General features: G+C 43.8%; 1 protein-coding gene across 3 annotated transcripts in view; it reads left to right on the forward strand.

Annotated features, from left to right (window-relative positions):
* Window positions 1-15,831, forward strand: part of Syt16 (synaptotagmin 16) — a 278,725-nt gene that overhangs the window by 76,273 nt on the left and 186,621 nt on the right. Inside the window, exon 1 of one of the 3 annotated variants that reach the window (XM_063262673.1) lies at window positions 4,779-6,168. The exons of the other annotated variants lie outside the window; for them this stretch is intronic. The gene's annotated coding sequence lies outside the window, so the exon portion shown is untranslated. Of the gene's footprint in view, window positions 1-4,778; window positions 6,169-15,831 lie in introns of those variants that run through there. 3 annotated transcript variants of the gene reach the window in all.

Below are 15,831 nucleotides of genomic sequence, written 5' to 3' on the forward strand. Positions count from 1 at the left end.
ACCATGGGTCATAACACATGTGGAGGACAGAGGACTTGTGGGAGTTGGGTCTCCTTTCTCATGTGGGTCCTGGGGATTGGATCCAGGCCATTAGGCCTGGCAGAAAGTACTTTTATCCACTGAGTTGCACCTTCTCCAACTCTTCTCCTTCTAAGGCTCATCTAATAATTTGGATAATCTTTCTATTTTAAGGCCACCTTATTGGCAGCTTAGAACCTCCATTCTCGTCTGCCATGGAGTCCATATCCACAGAGTCTAGGGATTAGGGTGTAGGCGTATGATTGTAGTTGGTCTTCTTTCTTCCTTCTTCCACCCTCTCCACCCTTTTTCTTCCACCCTTTCAACCCCCTAACACTGGATAAGAAGATTTAAAAAAAGATAGGAAAAGAAAGTCAGGGGTTGGGAAAGGGGTTGTGATAAGAGTACTTCCTGCTGGAGTTGCTTGGGGCAAGTTTGATCTTTGCTATCAGGGCATCTAATTTCTTTCTTTCTTTTTTTTTTTTTTTTTTTTTTTTTTTTGGTTCTTTTTTTCGGAGCTGGGGACCGAACCCCGGGCCTTGCGCTTCCTAGGTAAGCGCTCTACCACTGAGCTAAATCCCCAGCCCCAGGACATCTAATTTCTTTTTCTTCTTGTTTCTTCTTTGCATGGTGACCACTTAAGAAACTGCAACTAACAACAACTACCAACCCACCCCGCCTTGAGGGGCCCTAGCATTTACACCCCCTAAAAGTCCCCGAATTCCAAACACCACACAAACATAGGACTGTCTACAACTGGTAAAACCACACCCTTGTTAGAGCTCGAGGTAAATCATAGTCAGCTGCTGCGGACAATCTGAAGCAGTCCCATATCTCACAACGTGGGATTAAAACGGAACCATATTCTTACGATATTTCTGAGTTTTTAGGAGAAACCGAAATTTCAAAATTGTCACTACATACTGTAGCATTCCACGGATATCATCCACAGAGAAGCTAGAAAACGCTGTCTGGCGCTCGCTGGACGAGACCTCTGCCCTGGTTACAACCTGCCTGCGCCTCCTAATCAGCTCTTGAACTGTCACGGCAGTGTCATCGCTGTCTGAATGACCCTTGGTCAGTTTTGTCCCACCACTGTCAGCTCACAGCAGACACTAGGAAAGCTCTGAAGTGCTAGAAATGTCTGCACCCTTGTTCTTTCTATGCTCAGCTCTTGTACCTTGACTGATGCTGGCTCTTCTGCCTCTCATTCGCCTGGTTGATAGGTGGCTCATTTTCTTGCCTCTTCATTGGTAACTTCTTCCTGTCTCTCATTTTCCTTGGCTACCTCTTCCTCTCCTGAGTCTAGGTATTTGCCCTGTTAAGAAGAACTTGATCATGATTTTTTCCCTCCATCCTTGCTCCTTAAGTGATCCCACCCATTGGTGTGAGGAAAACTATCTGATCCTTACCAGATTTATATCTTCAGATACATTTTTTTATCCGATCATTATCAGTTTTACATCTCCAGATATAATTTATTATAGCTTCAACCCAAACCAGCTTCTATGCCTATACAAATATCGGCCGGAGCTCTCTAATTGGGTGCTTTGATAGACTGTAAATATCTAAGATGAAGCTATGTTAGGACAAAATGTCTTTTTGATTATCCTTAACCCAAGTCTTTGCAGTCATTAATTTGTCGAGTTTTCCTTAGTCTACACAGCTATAAGGAAGAGGGAATATTTTCCAGCTTTTAAATTTGTATGCCAGACTCAGCTTCATTATTCATAACATCCTCACAGAGCAGATATGTTCCTCTCTTCCATTTTGTACAAGAGGAGATTGAGGCCCAGAAAGGTTAAGTGGACTGTCTTAAGCAGTTAAGTGCTCCAGCCAGGACTTGAATTTTGTAGCCTGACTCCACTTACCCTAGCCTACTAGGTTAAACAGCTAAAAGGTCTCAGGCTTGCTTCCAGTGAGCCCTCAGACCAGGCTGTCTGGGAAACCCCTCCACATGCTTCTAGCCTTCCCCACTCACTTCCATTTGGTAGTGAACTTGTGACATTTAAATTGTGTTGGTTGCTTCTTCTTTCTCTGGGGAGTGGACAACCACGGAAACATTTCTGTTTTTCTCGGCACCTCACACTGAGCTACAAAGGCCCAGGTGTTCATTAGAAGCCATTTTGATTCGACCTAGTAGATTGTTCCTGTTTTGTACGTGCACCTTATACCACTCATGCTTCTGTAGCAGAACACTCTCTTGAACCTTTTCCTCCAGCTCAGGGCATCCTTTGACCTCTGAATCACTCTGAGGTCCAACAATATCAGATTTCCTCATTGCACAAAGCACTAGGCCACTTCCTCATCTGAAAACACCTGGAATTCTCCTTTAAGGACCCTCCTTTAATTTGCCCTGGGGAAGGGGGCTATTCTCCCAGCTGCCTTCTCTCTAGCAGGAAGCTACTGTATTTCTAACCTTTGCTCTGGAGGCAGAGTCAATATTTAATTTTGTGCCTGCCCTATCTGCACATTCTCTCTGCGGCTACCTGGAGGTCCAGGTGGAATGGTGTGACCTCGGGTGTGAACAGCTGCTCTAAGTGCCCGCGGCTCTGTCATTAGACAGTAAGGGGCTCAAGAGCGGCAGGGGAGCCTTTCTGCTTGGTCACTTCCATTTTTAACAGATTCTAACTCAAGTCAGCTCCTCTGTAAGTGGCCTTTAGTCCTATGAGGGGGCCCATCAAAGGGCGGGAAGGTTCCAGGTGAGGTGACAAGGTAAACGTGGTTAAGAGGAAATAGTGGCCTCAGAGTAGAAAGACCTGGTTTTAAGCCTTAGCTTCACGCAAACCTTAGATTTTTAATTTTGACCTCAGTGAGTAATTGCATCTGTTTTTCCTTCTTGGCAGTAAAGTGGGCCCAGTGTCCTTATAAAATGGAAATATCTGGCACACATTTAAGAGTTGATACAATGGTTTTTTTTAAAAAGGAACACACTTAGGGCATACCATAGCATCGTGTCCAAAAAAAAAAGAAAGCCCTATGAATTGATATTCATAGAGAGAAAATGATAGATTCATTCTGTTCCTTTAGGCATGTTGGAAGAGAATAGCTCTTGTGAATTTTTAATTGTATTCATTGTTATTAGGGAACCCAAAGAATCTTTCCATAGCTGGGGCCCAAATTATGGCACCGTGACACCAAATTCACTCACAGGAAAGATGCCAAAGAAAGCCAACCGCTGTCTCTCTACCCTCCCTGGATTATTAAGTAACGTGGCTTGAAGTCTATTGATCTTTGTGACAAAGTGTATTTATTTCTACTCTTCTGGTTTAGTCTATGGAGGAAGCTACTCCAGACTCCTCCTGTCAAATGCCTTGCTTTCTGACCTCACCAGTGGATTGTCCTTCCTGGGGTTTGACCTGTAAATGGAGAAAGGTCTTACAAGCCGTTTGTTGTGTGTTTGTATCTCCAGAGACAGCCCAGTGAAATCTGGAGGAAACCTTATCTCTATCCTCTGTCTGTTATTAGTTAGCTAATGAAATCTTCACCTCCTAAAGGTTCGAAACTCCCCAGTGGTACCACCCTAGAGACCAAGCCACACTGTTTTTCCAAGCCACTGCCGTCTTCAAAAGTCTTAGTAAAGTTATTGGGCCGGCCTACGGCTAATGCCCGTGCCAGACAAATAGAAATGAGTCCAGCTTGTGTTTGAATGTCAAAACTTAATTATCTAGTGTTTGATATGTTTTTAAAAGTACTTAAAAATCAATCTGTCACTTCTTTGTAAAGACTCAAAAAATCAACACGCTATTAATTTGACCTTCCTTCAAAAACATGTTGGCAAAATGATTAGACTACATTCTTCATTAAGACCACAATTAAAACATTTTGGGGGTGACTGTCAGTCTTTTCTCCCAGAAATGAATAGTTTCTCTTAACAGTTCAACACCCAGGCAAGAAAAGCAACACAAGTGCTCCATATGAAAGACTACTGTCACTCTGAATTTTATGGAAGGAATGGATGTGAAGACATTGAAATTATTTTTGACAAACAACTAAAGGGGTGAGAGAGGTTTGTATATTACATAGTTCCCACAAATGACCTTGGCTATGCCTAGCGCTGTGCCACCTACTATAGCAAGATACTATGTAAGTCATTCAGTGAAGGTAACTCCAAACACCACAGGCCTCTGATGGCTTGTGGAATTTTGAGGCCTTTTAGACAATGATTCCCACATATCAAACACACACACACACACACACACACACACACACACACACACACGTACACACACACACCATCAGGGATGGAACTTTGTGATATGCAGTGCTGGGGGCAGACTTTCAGGTGAAGCTGTAAAGTGAGGCTTGACGACACCATCGTCATCATCATCGTCGTCATTGTACTTGAGGGCGTAGGTGTTAGGAACACCAGAGGCAGCCCTCAGCAGGCAAACAAAACACCTGTGTGTCATGTGTTCCGAACTGGGGTGTGGCTCCTTTCCAGCTTTAAATTAAGTGCCTGAACCAAGTATTGGTGTGCTTATCTGCTTGACTCTGAAAATTCCACACAACACCCCTTTACAAAACGTAGTTAGCACTAATGTCAGTGTTCCACAGCAGGGCATGCTGGTCTAAGACACTTCCATACTTTCCTCTGTACGTATGGAAACTTTCTGCTTGAGAGAGGACCTGGCAGAAATGCTCTTCAGTTTCTTGTTCTATAAAGTGGTAAAGGCGATAACCAGCTGTTGGAAGTATCAAGCAGATTTAATAAATTCAGCATTATAAGGACTAAATCAAGGGATGAAGGACAGGTACCCCAAGACAGCAATGGTTTAAACTAGTTAGAAACTTAGTCCATAGGTAGTTTAACCTTAGGGCGCAGTGTTGGTTTTGTGAATGCTTGTGCACATCAACATTTGTGTATTTTTGTGGAGGCCAGAGTTCAGCCCAGGTGTTGACTCCCAGGCAATGTCCATGTTATTTTGAGGCAGTCTTGAAACTCACTGAGTAAGCTAGGCTGGTCAGCCAGTGACTCCCAGGGATCCCTTGGAACCATCTGTTCAGTATGGACATGGCAAATGCATGCCAACACTAATGTTTTCACATGGGTTCTGAGACTTGAACTCTGGTCTTTGTGCTTACAAGGCAACACTGAGACATCTCTCCAGTCTCTTGGTGTTAGTTTCTGCCTGGCTGTTTCACTCTCGACACATCTCTGCCCATAAAACGTGTACACTCATTGCCTTGTGTCCCCTAGTGAAACGGTCTCATCTGGTTGGAGGTGTGTAGATGCTGTCCTTATTCTGGCCCAGCCATAAGCCTAGTTACAAGTCAGCGAGCAGTTCCATTGCTAAGGAAGAAGCAGAAAACAGCAGCAGGCAACAGCTAGTATTCTCTGGCACAGGAGTCTAAGTCTGGCATATGATGCTTTCCGTTGCCATCTTGAAGCTCCCCTTTCACCTCTTCGTAGCTGTTTATACCTGGGGTGGATCCCCATAGGCAGGTTACAGGGTGCTAAGTCTCAGAAACAGAGCTTGGCAGTAAGAGGGGAATGATGCCTGTGGCCAGTTTTTGTTAACTTGTGATTCTGGAAGAAAATCTTGGCACGGATTAGCGTCGCATCGTGTGTTGTACAAAGAGTGCTCACTGTGGACACAAACTGGTGTATTAGCATTCAAGTTTAAGTAGCTAATTATATTCTCAGCATTTAAAAATGTGGAAAACAAACACTTTCCAAGATTACTTCAGAAACTAGTTAGCACCGTTTAGACCCATTATAATTAATGTACCAAAAGGGAAGAAGAGCTTCTCCAGTGCTTTGAGGGTTGTGTAATTGCAGAGCTCCTATGAGCACATCGTGTGTTCTCTGGGGGAACCTCAGGGTCAGCCTTTCCTGGGACCAGCCTTCATGCTTTTGCTTGTTTTCTGCCAGCATCTTTTGATGCAATAATTTATATGCATCCCACTTTTCACCTGGGATGAGTCATTACCTCCCTAGTTGAAGATAAAGTCCCACAAGAATTATCTGGAAGCAGTTTGGGGCTGATACACAACTGATGTTTTTGCCCCCTCAGGAAAAAGATACGGACTTCACAGGAATGGAAAAAGATAAGACCATTTAGAAATTCTAGAGCCAAGGTTATGGTCAAGATGGTGTAAGACCACGTCTGTTCCACGTCTGCTGCCTCAGTCCTGACTTTATCTCTGGTAAACTGTCTGTAAAATCTATGTTCTAGATAAGTGAGTTTTTGAATTCATTGCCAAGAATGGTGGGTGATAATGCCTTAGCATCTCACGTCGAAAAGACACAGGTTTCAGTGGGCTGAGAAGTTGTGGCTTCCAAGAATGCAGACATTAGGTCGTGGAAGGTATGTGCTTTCTTTGTAGCTAAAAAGAAGTTTGACCAACTGGATGCTCAAATGAAAGGAATATATGGTCTATGTATGAGTGAGTCTCACAGAAAATACAGTATTTGGTCCTCAGTGCCAGCTCTGTGAAGGGCATGGACAGTTGTCAATGAAGTACTAGTTTCTTGTTCATTTGTTTTTGAGACAAGGTCTCTTCTAGCCCAGGCTGGCCTCAAACATGCCGTGTAGCAGAGGATGACCCTAAGCTCCTGAGCCTCCTGTCTCCATTGGCTGAGAGCTGGTGTTACAGGCATGAACCACCATACTGGGGTTGGTCAGATTCAGGACTTGATTCGTGCTAGGCAAGTGTTTTGTCAGCTGAGCTGTTTCTCAAGAATTTGTTGTATACTTGACTCACGGACGTTTCCAGTGGAGTAGACTTCAGAGGCCGGTCATTCTGGGTTCTCTCTGGGTCCTTGTACCATCTCTGCAACACTCATAAGTGAAAGTTTAGTCTCTGTACATCCTTAGTGAGCACACTGGTCTTAGTTAATTCTGAAGCACACTATTTCATTCTATGCTTTGGGAAAAGAAAATACATGACCAGGAGAATAAAGGAATGTAAATCATGCCTGATCGAGATCACCTGGAAGGCCAGCCGCTTCAGTTCTGAAGAGCGAGACTGTGAAAGAGGAATTATTTTGGTGTCCTGGTTGCATGTGAATTGCACCAAAATTCTGGGCAGTGTCACTTGGGGAGAGGAAGTTCTCATCCTAGAGCTAACAGCCTCAGAGGCTTTTTGGGATGGGTATTAAGGGAGCTTCTATCAGGCTTTGTGCATTTTTTCCCAGTGGGAGAAACTTCAAAGCTTTCATCTGTTTCAAAGGGTGTCCTCAGCCCGGTAGCTGAGAGTCACTGCTGTGGGTTCCTCAGAAACTGAGCTTGCTTGCTGTCCATCTGTCAGTCTGTCCTTCTGTCTTTCTTATTTATGTGTACAGAATTAAAACCCTGGTTTTCTTTCTTTTGTACTTAACAGACCATAGACTAATTAGACACTCCATAACAGTTTCTCAGCTGTAATTATGCGACTCCTCTTGCACAAAGAGGAGAATTTAAAAGCCAGTACCACAGCAGTGGCATTCCATCCCACAGACCTCACAGTTTTGGGGGTCAGGGAGTAACCCACAGGTATCACTTCTGCCTTTAGGTCCTACCAATGCAAAAACAGTGCTTCTTACCTCTGGTGATTCCTTGATTTTAAATTCCGGTTGTCATGGCTTTACCTCTGCCCAGAGCTCTGTGGAGCTATCCAGTGAAGACCTGACTGGGTAGTCCATGGGGAACCAGGAATTTCATCCCAGCTTGTGATGTCCTCAGGAGCCTAAGGCATTTGGTCTTCATCAGTCTCCCTTCTGTCACCTTGTATCTGCCTTCATGATGAGGGCTATAGGCTATAGGCTAAAGTCCTTCTATGATTAATGAAAATATTTTTAGTAGGAATCTGAATTTAATCAGCACAGCGACTTATATTTGTCCCTCAAAGGGAATAATACTTACAGCCTGATAGATAGATGAACAATTTGTAGCAAAAATTTCAGGAAGCTGTTTTTGCCCATCAAGAAGGAATTAATAACACCACTGAGCCAGGGGGTTATAATGTAAAAACAAATCAAAACAAAACAAAACTTATGAAATTATTAAGGCAGAAGGCTCTAACCACGGCAGTGGTGAGTCAAACCCGCCTCTCCTCCTCTTCAGCAAACAATGCTTGGGTGAGTCCCATAAGTAAGTAACCAGCTTTCCTCCTTGCCAGGTGAGAACTCTAGCTCTCTTCTCCACAGCTGGGGAACACAGTGTTAACTCCAAAGACGGCCGCCAGGCTTCGAAGGAGTGGGGGGTGAATATGGGGTTTCCTTTTCGGGGGAAAAGAGTAGGTAACCCTGAAGCCAATTTGAGTCAACCTTGAAGGAAATAATTGTGTCTGACTCAAACTTGCTTTGCACTCGAGGAGGCTCCATAGAACCCGGTGAGTTGGACGTTCTTCTAGAGGACTCTCGTGTTAACTTCAGAAGGCTTTTTGTTTTGCTGGAAATGATGTAAGAACTTTGGTAGATATTAATTTGATATTTAGCCCAGCAGAACTTGGTTTTTCTTATGGTTCTTACTGCTGGAAATTAAATGCTTTATGGATCTAGGTCATAGGAGTTTACCTCGTTACAGGAAATAGGGAAGGTTAAAATTGGAGTGGGGCAGAGGCCGGGGGCGGCGATGGATGAATGAATGAATGAATGAATTAGTGAATGAGTACCTACCAGATTTGCTCTTTCTACCACAGAGACAGGAAGGGACACTCGTGCTCTCAGGGAAGAGGGTGCTGGACAATTCTTTACTGAGGAACAATTGGAGGAAGCGAGGTTATGACTTGAGTTTTGCCCTCCCATGTATGTATAAATTTGTGTACGACTTTGACATAGGTCTTCGAGGAGCTGATGTGTGGACTCCCGTGAGTCTAGGTACCTGACCAGGAGACAGTGGATAGGAGGATTAGCAATGTACAGCCAGTGAAAATCCATGGCAACCGGGGCCTGGCTTTATGCAGAACTGATTCTTTTATGTCTAGGTGCAACTTCAGTCTTTGGGGCTCAGCAGAACAGGTGTTGCTGTTTCGTTTGGTTATTTGCAAGGTCTTGGCCATTAGACAGGCTGTTGGCTGTGGATAGTGGCTTCGCCTCTGTTCAGAGGCACATTAGAGGTGTCTCGATGGTCTCTCTCTCTCTCTCTCTCTCTCTCTCTCTCTCTCTCTCTTTCTTTTTTTTTATAATTTGGGTTAAAAGGGAAAGCCTGCTTCCTTCTGGGCTAGAGCACAGCATACAGCTCGTTGTTAGGATCCTGATAAGGAGGCTAAGTACCTAAGTAGGGCTAAAAGCGCTTTGCAAAGCCCCATCCCTAGCAGGAAGAAAGGAGATTTAGTAGACAGGAGTCTGACACTTCCTGTATGTATAGTCATTAGTGACAACCTGTGAGCCTGGGGAAAACGTGTTTTGTATTGTGGAACAAGAACATTGTTTAGGGGGTTGAGGATTTAGCTCAGTGGTAGAGCACTTGCCTAGGAAGTGCAAGGCCCTGGGTTCAGTCCCCAGCTCCGGAAAAAAAAAAAAGGGGAAAAAAAAAAAAGAACATTGTTTAGGCAAAATGCCTACCAAAAAAACCTTCAAACTAAACATGTTTGATGGGGTCTCTTCCTCAGCATTGGCTGCAATCGTTTTTTTCCCCCCTCTTTAATCCACTCTGCAGCCCAACAGAAGAAGAGTTCACAGGCAGCAGGACCTCGCCCCCTCCCGCCTCCCTGCCCCCCTAGTCATGAATTCAGCTATAGCTGCACTCTGTATGTACATCTGTAAACAACTTGGGGCAGGCTCTAGGAAACTGGTTGGACGAGCCTGTTCACTAGCCTTTCAGGTGTGGCAGATAGAGAAGGAATGATTGGAATTGCTTGAGGGTTGAGTCACGGGCTATGAAATAAACATTCTTGGGGTCTAACCTTTCATACAGAGAGGTAGGTGGAAGCAGATACAAGTGCTCATGGGGAGATGTACCATGTGAGAAGGATAGTTCAGACGATGAAGTTTGAATTTGAGTTAGCCAGGGTGGGTCTGAGGGACCAATCAGGGAACAGATCCCTGGACCCACCACCAATCCTCGCTTTCCCCGTCTTTTGGCTGAGTTCATCAACTGAATGTACCTACCACCACCACACTCTTTCTGGTCCTAAACTGGCCCAGGGAGGACTGGGGCTACAACAGCATCTGGACAACAAACTGGATATAGCCACTCAGACTCTTGTCTTTGGTCTCAGATTGCTGTGAGGCCTAGTTTGAAATATTCCATGGGTTATTATGTCTGAACATATGTTATGAAAAGGTGGTTTTGTGTGACCAGATAGGCTTTCTTATTTTTCTCCGTTTTGTTTCTAAAAGATAGTATCTTAGCAAGAGTATTTCGGAATTAGCTATGAGTGATTGGAAACTCGTGGTGGCTTAAATATGGTTTCCAATGTTATACAACTTACAACTTTTTTTTTAAATTGGAAAACTAGTTAAGACTGCTGCAAACACACTTGTAGTCTTTGTATAACAACACTGTTTACCAGGTTGATGCATACATAGGCAGCTATAGGTTGTGGTTAACTTACACTCAGACTTGAGACTTTACAGAAACATAGGGCACATTTCCCTATAGATTTAATTGAATAAAGAAGACTGCTTGCTTAATACAGTTTGGTACTTCCTTGTCTCATATAACGTCCCCATGCTATTGCATGTTTCTAAACCTGTGTAAAACTGATTGTGTCCATCAAGACAGCCTTTTCTGTCTTTCTATGTGACTCACAGTAGAGAGCCCACTCTTCTCCGTTGCTGGGCCTGTGAGCTTTCTGCTGCCACCCTTGTTGCTTGTTTGTCCTTAGTGACACTCCAGATCACTTGCTTACAAAGCCCAATGCTACAGGTCACAGCTACTCTCTAAGGAGCCATAGCAGGCACCTCACAGCTAGGCTTAGAGTCACTGGCCAGCTGCAACGTTCTACAGCGTTCAAGGCTTTCCACCGCGGTCTCTGCTGGAACTGCCTTCTCTATCCATTGCTTGAGTGTAACCCTGACTCCCACCTCCAGGACCTGTGGCTTGGTTCTGTGGCAAAATAGCACACACAAATTTGTGTGTCTGTGTGTGTGTGCGCGTATGCATATGTGCATGCGCATGCGTGTAACTGAAATTGATAATGACTGATCTTGAAATAGAAGAGTGTCCTGAACTATTCAGGTGAGATCAGTTCATAGGGAGTAATAGAAGAGGGAGTAGACACAGATATCAAGGTGACCCCATGCCAAAACGATTCTACCAATAGTCCTTTGATGGCAGAGAAAAAGACCATGAATCAAGGAATTTGAGCCTCTTCTAGAGGCAGAAAAATGTAAACAAATTGATTCTCCTCATGTGTCTGGAAGGGAGCACAGTGCTTCTGAGACCCTGATCTTAGCCTTAGTGAGGCTTATTTTGGACTTATAACCAAGTAAGATACTGCTATTTTGATGTTCTCAGCCCCTGCATTTGTGATAATTTACTCCAGCAGCAACAGAAAACAGACAAGCTGGTCACCATACTCTGACACGTCTCCATCTGTGTGGTTCTCATGGTGCTTGCTTGTCTTTAAGACCTTCACTCTTTCCTCTGACTTTCCATTGCTTTGTCTCCTCAGCATGTCAAGGTTTTGTATACAGGAAGCAATGAGTAAATGTTGAACGTGTAAATAAAAAGCCCCCTTTCTAGGAGCACGCTCCAACCTAGCTCTCTGCCACTTTTTCTTTATTGAGGCGATGAATTAAAAGTCAATGGTGCACTTTCCAGTTTTATATCCATTTATGAAAGCGTGGTGGATCCAGAATGTATATTTTAAAATCATTTTTTATTAAGTCAATATGCTCCTTGGCATATTGTTCCATACCTGTGCACTATGTCCCATACATGTACACAGTTCTCCACACATGTGCACCATGTTCCATACATGTACACAGTGATCCATATATGTGCAGTGTCCCATACATGTGCACTGTGTTCTATACATGTGCACAGTTCTTCATACATGTTCACCATGTTCCATACATGTACACAGTGATCCATATATGTGCAGTGTCCCATACATGTGCACTGTGTTCTATACATGTGCACCATGTTCCATACATGTGCACAGTGATCCATATATGTGCAGTGTCCCATACATGTGCACTGTGTTCTATACATGTGCACCATGTTCCATACATGTACACAGTGATCCATATATGTACAGTGTCCCATACATGTGAACTGTGTTCCATACATGTGCACCATGTTCCATACATGTACACAGTGATCCATATATGTGTACTGTCCCATACATGTGCACAGTGCTCCATACATGTGCACCATGTTCCATACATGTACACAGTGATCCATACATATGCACAGTGCTCCATACATGTGCACCATGTTCCATACATGTGCACAGTGTTCCGTACATGTACACAGTACTCGTACCATGCTCCCTTTTCTTTCTGCCCTCATCTCTACCTTCCTACTGGTCCATTTCTCACATTCACATCTTTTGTTTGTTTTGTATCCCTCTGATTGAATCAAGACTGTCTGCATGGTCCTGGGTTTAGAACTGTTCAGTGGAGCCTTGTAGGCTCATTATATATGGCTAGACGCAAGGACTGTCACTTTCCCAGGACACATCAGTTGTCATGGGGAGGAATAAGGCCCTGTGAGCCCCTCTGTGATGCATGGTTCACTATTCATAACCCCTATCTTGTACAACCAAAGCCTCTGTAGGATTATGTCTGCAAAGGCTTGCTCTGCCCTGGGAGAGCCTTTCCCGCGTCTCCCTGGTCTTCTGGCCTTTGCGTTGTGTCTGCTCGCCCTTCTGCATCACTTTTGAGCATTAGACAAAGTTTCAGCATCCATCCCGGTTCACGGGGAAGAGAAGGCGTCTTTGGTGATGGATGAGTCGCATTTGTCTATGAATGTCTTATGGACATAAATACTAAGCCTACAGTCCAGTGTCATGTTGATTTAGCTACATCACAGTGTGGAGGTGCCCATAGAGAATGACACCCCTCCCCAATGCATAGATTTTTGACAAGGTTTACAGCACCATACCTTAAATGTGTTACACTTTAAGCAATTAGTAATACTAGTTTATTACAGATAATTTTTAGTAAGTGACCAATTCATAATAGAACAATTCAAAGACCACCTTTCTTATTTTGAAGTTATTTTTCTAGTTATTTATCTCTTTTGTATGATGTAGACTTTCTCTTTCAGAATTATGGCTGCAGGGTGTTCTGCATAGCTGAACTGAACGTTATTTAGCTTCAGTCTCCCATCTGGGCTGTCTTAAACATTCCTCTATTGTGACCAGCATTGACACGAGTGCCTTTGCAGTTTCTTTGTGTGTGTTTGTGATTAGCTCCTTAGAACGCCTTCCTTATGCACAATGGCTGGGCCAAGGACTCTGGAAGGCCTGCGTTAGTTGATAAATGTTTCTAAACTTGAGAGGCTACAGGTGAATATGATCAAAAACACATTGCATGAAATTCTCAAGTAACAAAAATACCATTAAAAACTATCCTCAAACAGCCTTCCAGGAAGACTGTACCAAATGCTGTCCCACTAGAGCTCACATTTCTGGAGGTGATCTTGCTCTTGGTGTGATTGCAATGAGAAAGCTAAAGACCATAGCCTCAAAGGCAACCAGGAGATATGTTTATGTTGGAAACTTTAAACAGCTAACCTCAGACTGAGCATTGTGGCCAGACATCAGTCCACCCAACTCCTGTGCAACTAAGCATCCCCCCACCCCCATCATCCAGAAGTTTGGGATCATTGCTCCTCATGAAGCTCTGACAATTGGCCTCCTCCTTCCTACTACAGCAAACACCAGAAGATAAGAACCAGGGCCCTCCAGTTTTTAATAGGCACGAGTCTGTATGGAAAGGCAATGTTGTGGGCTCACCCTGTCCTCTCTCCTAGACTGATGCCAGATCTTACCTGCTTAGGAGTTTTGGCTCCTCTTGGCTCACAAGGATACAGGTAGTGTATGGTACACGGTGATGTGTGAGACCCCAAATGCCTACAGAGTGGACAAGGTTGACACTTGATCTACTCAATAGCAAAACAAAAATTAACTGCCCAGACATCTAGGTCCTAGGGTGGCTGTCATTAGTCTTGACTGTGGCTCCTTTAGGTAATACTCATTAGCTGTAAACAGGAGCATTAATAAGATGTCATATTTATTAGCTGAGGTGGACTCCTCACCCTCCCTCCCGCCCCCTCTAGTGCAGTGTTTCTTCTATTCTTCGAGTTTAGAAAAAGCTAGGCTAGTTGCCATGGCAACACAAGCTTTCAGGGACTTGTTTGTTTGTTATATTCCTTTGTCATTTGGAGTGGTCTTTGGAGGCTCCTGAGAAAAGATGTGCTGCTTCCAGTTTGACAGTAAAATCACCGGCTGCCTGTCAGAGAGGAGAGCTGGGAGGAGGAGGAGGAGGAGGCCAGCCACAAATGCTCCTTCCCTGTCTGCTTTCACAAAGACTGACTTACAGAAGGCAGCACCCAAATCTGCCGTTTATGCTCAGTGTCTCTCAACTCGGAAGAGAAAACCAATAAAGGCTGGAACCGTAGCACCAGACTTTTAAATCCTGTTTCCAACTTGTACTGTCTTCCTTCCCAGATAAATGGAAAAGTGCAGCTAAGTGGGCTTCTCTAGGAAGTTCAAGGCACTCGACCTTCTTCATCAGCCCATAAACTCTGAAATGGAACAGGGGTCGGAGGAACAATGCAAAGACGCCCTTTGGAGGAATTCTTAGTGCTTTCTCCTGTCTTTAACTCTGGAGAATGCATGCACATGTGGTCCTTCTGCATCTGAAGAAACCAGCTGTGTTCCTCAGAGGTCTGGGCCTCATCACCTCTTTGGTGGGAAGTGAAATGGTGAGGATCAGGTTGTCAGGCACATGGGAGGAGAGTTCAAATGGGTAGATGTTGGAACAGTTAAAATGGAAGCTTATTTAGGAAGAAAAATCTCTATATAGCAAAAAAAACAAAAACAAAAACAAAAACAAAAAAACAAAAAACAAAAAACAACAACAACAAAACCCAACAAAAAAAACCCAACAACAGCAAAAAAAAAAAAAACAAAAAAAAAAACAAAAAAAAACCAACAACAAAAAACCAAAAACAAAAAAACCAAACCAAAACAACAACGAAAAATTAGAAAATCTAAAGGCTACCTTACGTTACTTCCCAAACACCAAGTCAATATTTTTATATGAACTTTGTGTGTGTATATATATACATATACATATATATAACTTTGTGTGTGTATATACACACACACACACACAGAGAAATATTTTATTCATCCAAGTAAGATACTTTAATGTCTGTAACTTTAATGACTGAAAGATTTAGCCTATCTTTTTTTTTTATTATTAACTTGAGTATTTCTTATATACATTTCGAGTGTTATTCCCTTTCCCGGTTTCCGGACAAACATCCCCCAATCCCTCCCCTTCCCCTTCCTTATGGGTGTTCTCCTCCCCATCCTCCCCCCATTGCCGCCCTCCCCCCAACAGTCTAGTTCACTGGGGGTTCAGTCTTAGCAGGACCCAGGGCTTCCCCTTCCACTGGTGCTCTTACTAGGATATTCATTGCTACCTATGAGGTCAGAGTCCAGGGTCAGTCCATGTATAGTCTTTAGGTAGTGGCTTAGTCCCTGGAAGCTCTAGTTGCTTGGCATTGTTGTACATATGGGGTCTCGAGCCCCTTCAAGCTCTTCCAGTTCTTTCTCTGATTCCTTCAATGGGGGTCCTATTCTCAGTTCAGTGGTTTGCTGCTGGCATTCGCCTCTGTATTTGCTGTATTCTGGCTGTGTCTCTCAGGAGCGATCTACATCCGGCTCCTGTCGGCCTGCACTACTTTGCTTCATCCATCTTGT

Source organism: Rattus norvegicus, chromosome 6 (assembly GCF_036323735.1).
Source record: "Rattus norvegicus strain BN/NHsdMcwi chromosome 6, GRCr8, whole genome shotgun sequence".
Lineage (NCBI taxonomy): Eukaryota > Metazoa > Chordata > Mammalia > Rodentia > Muridae > Rattus > Rattus norvegicus.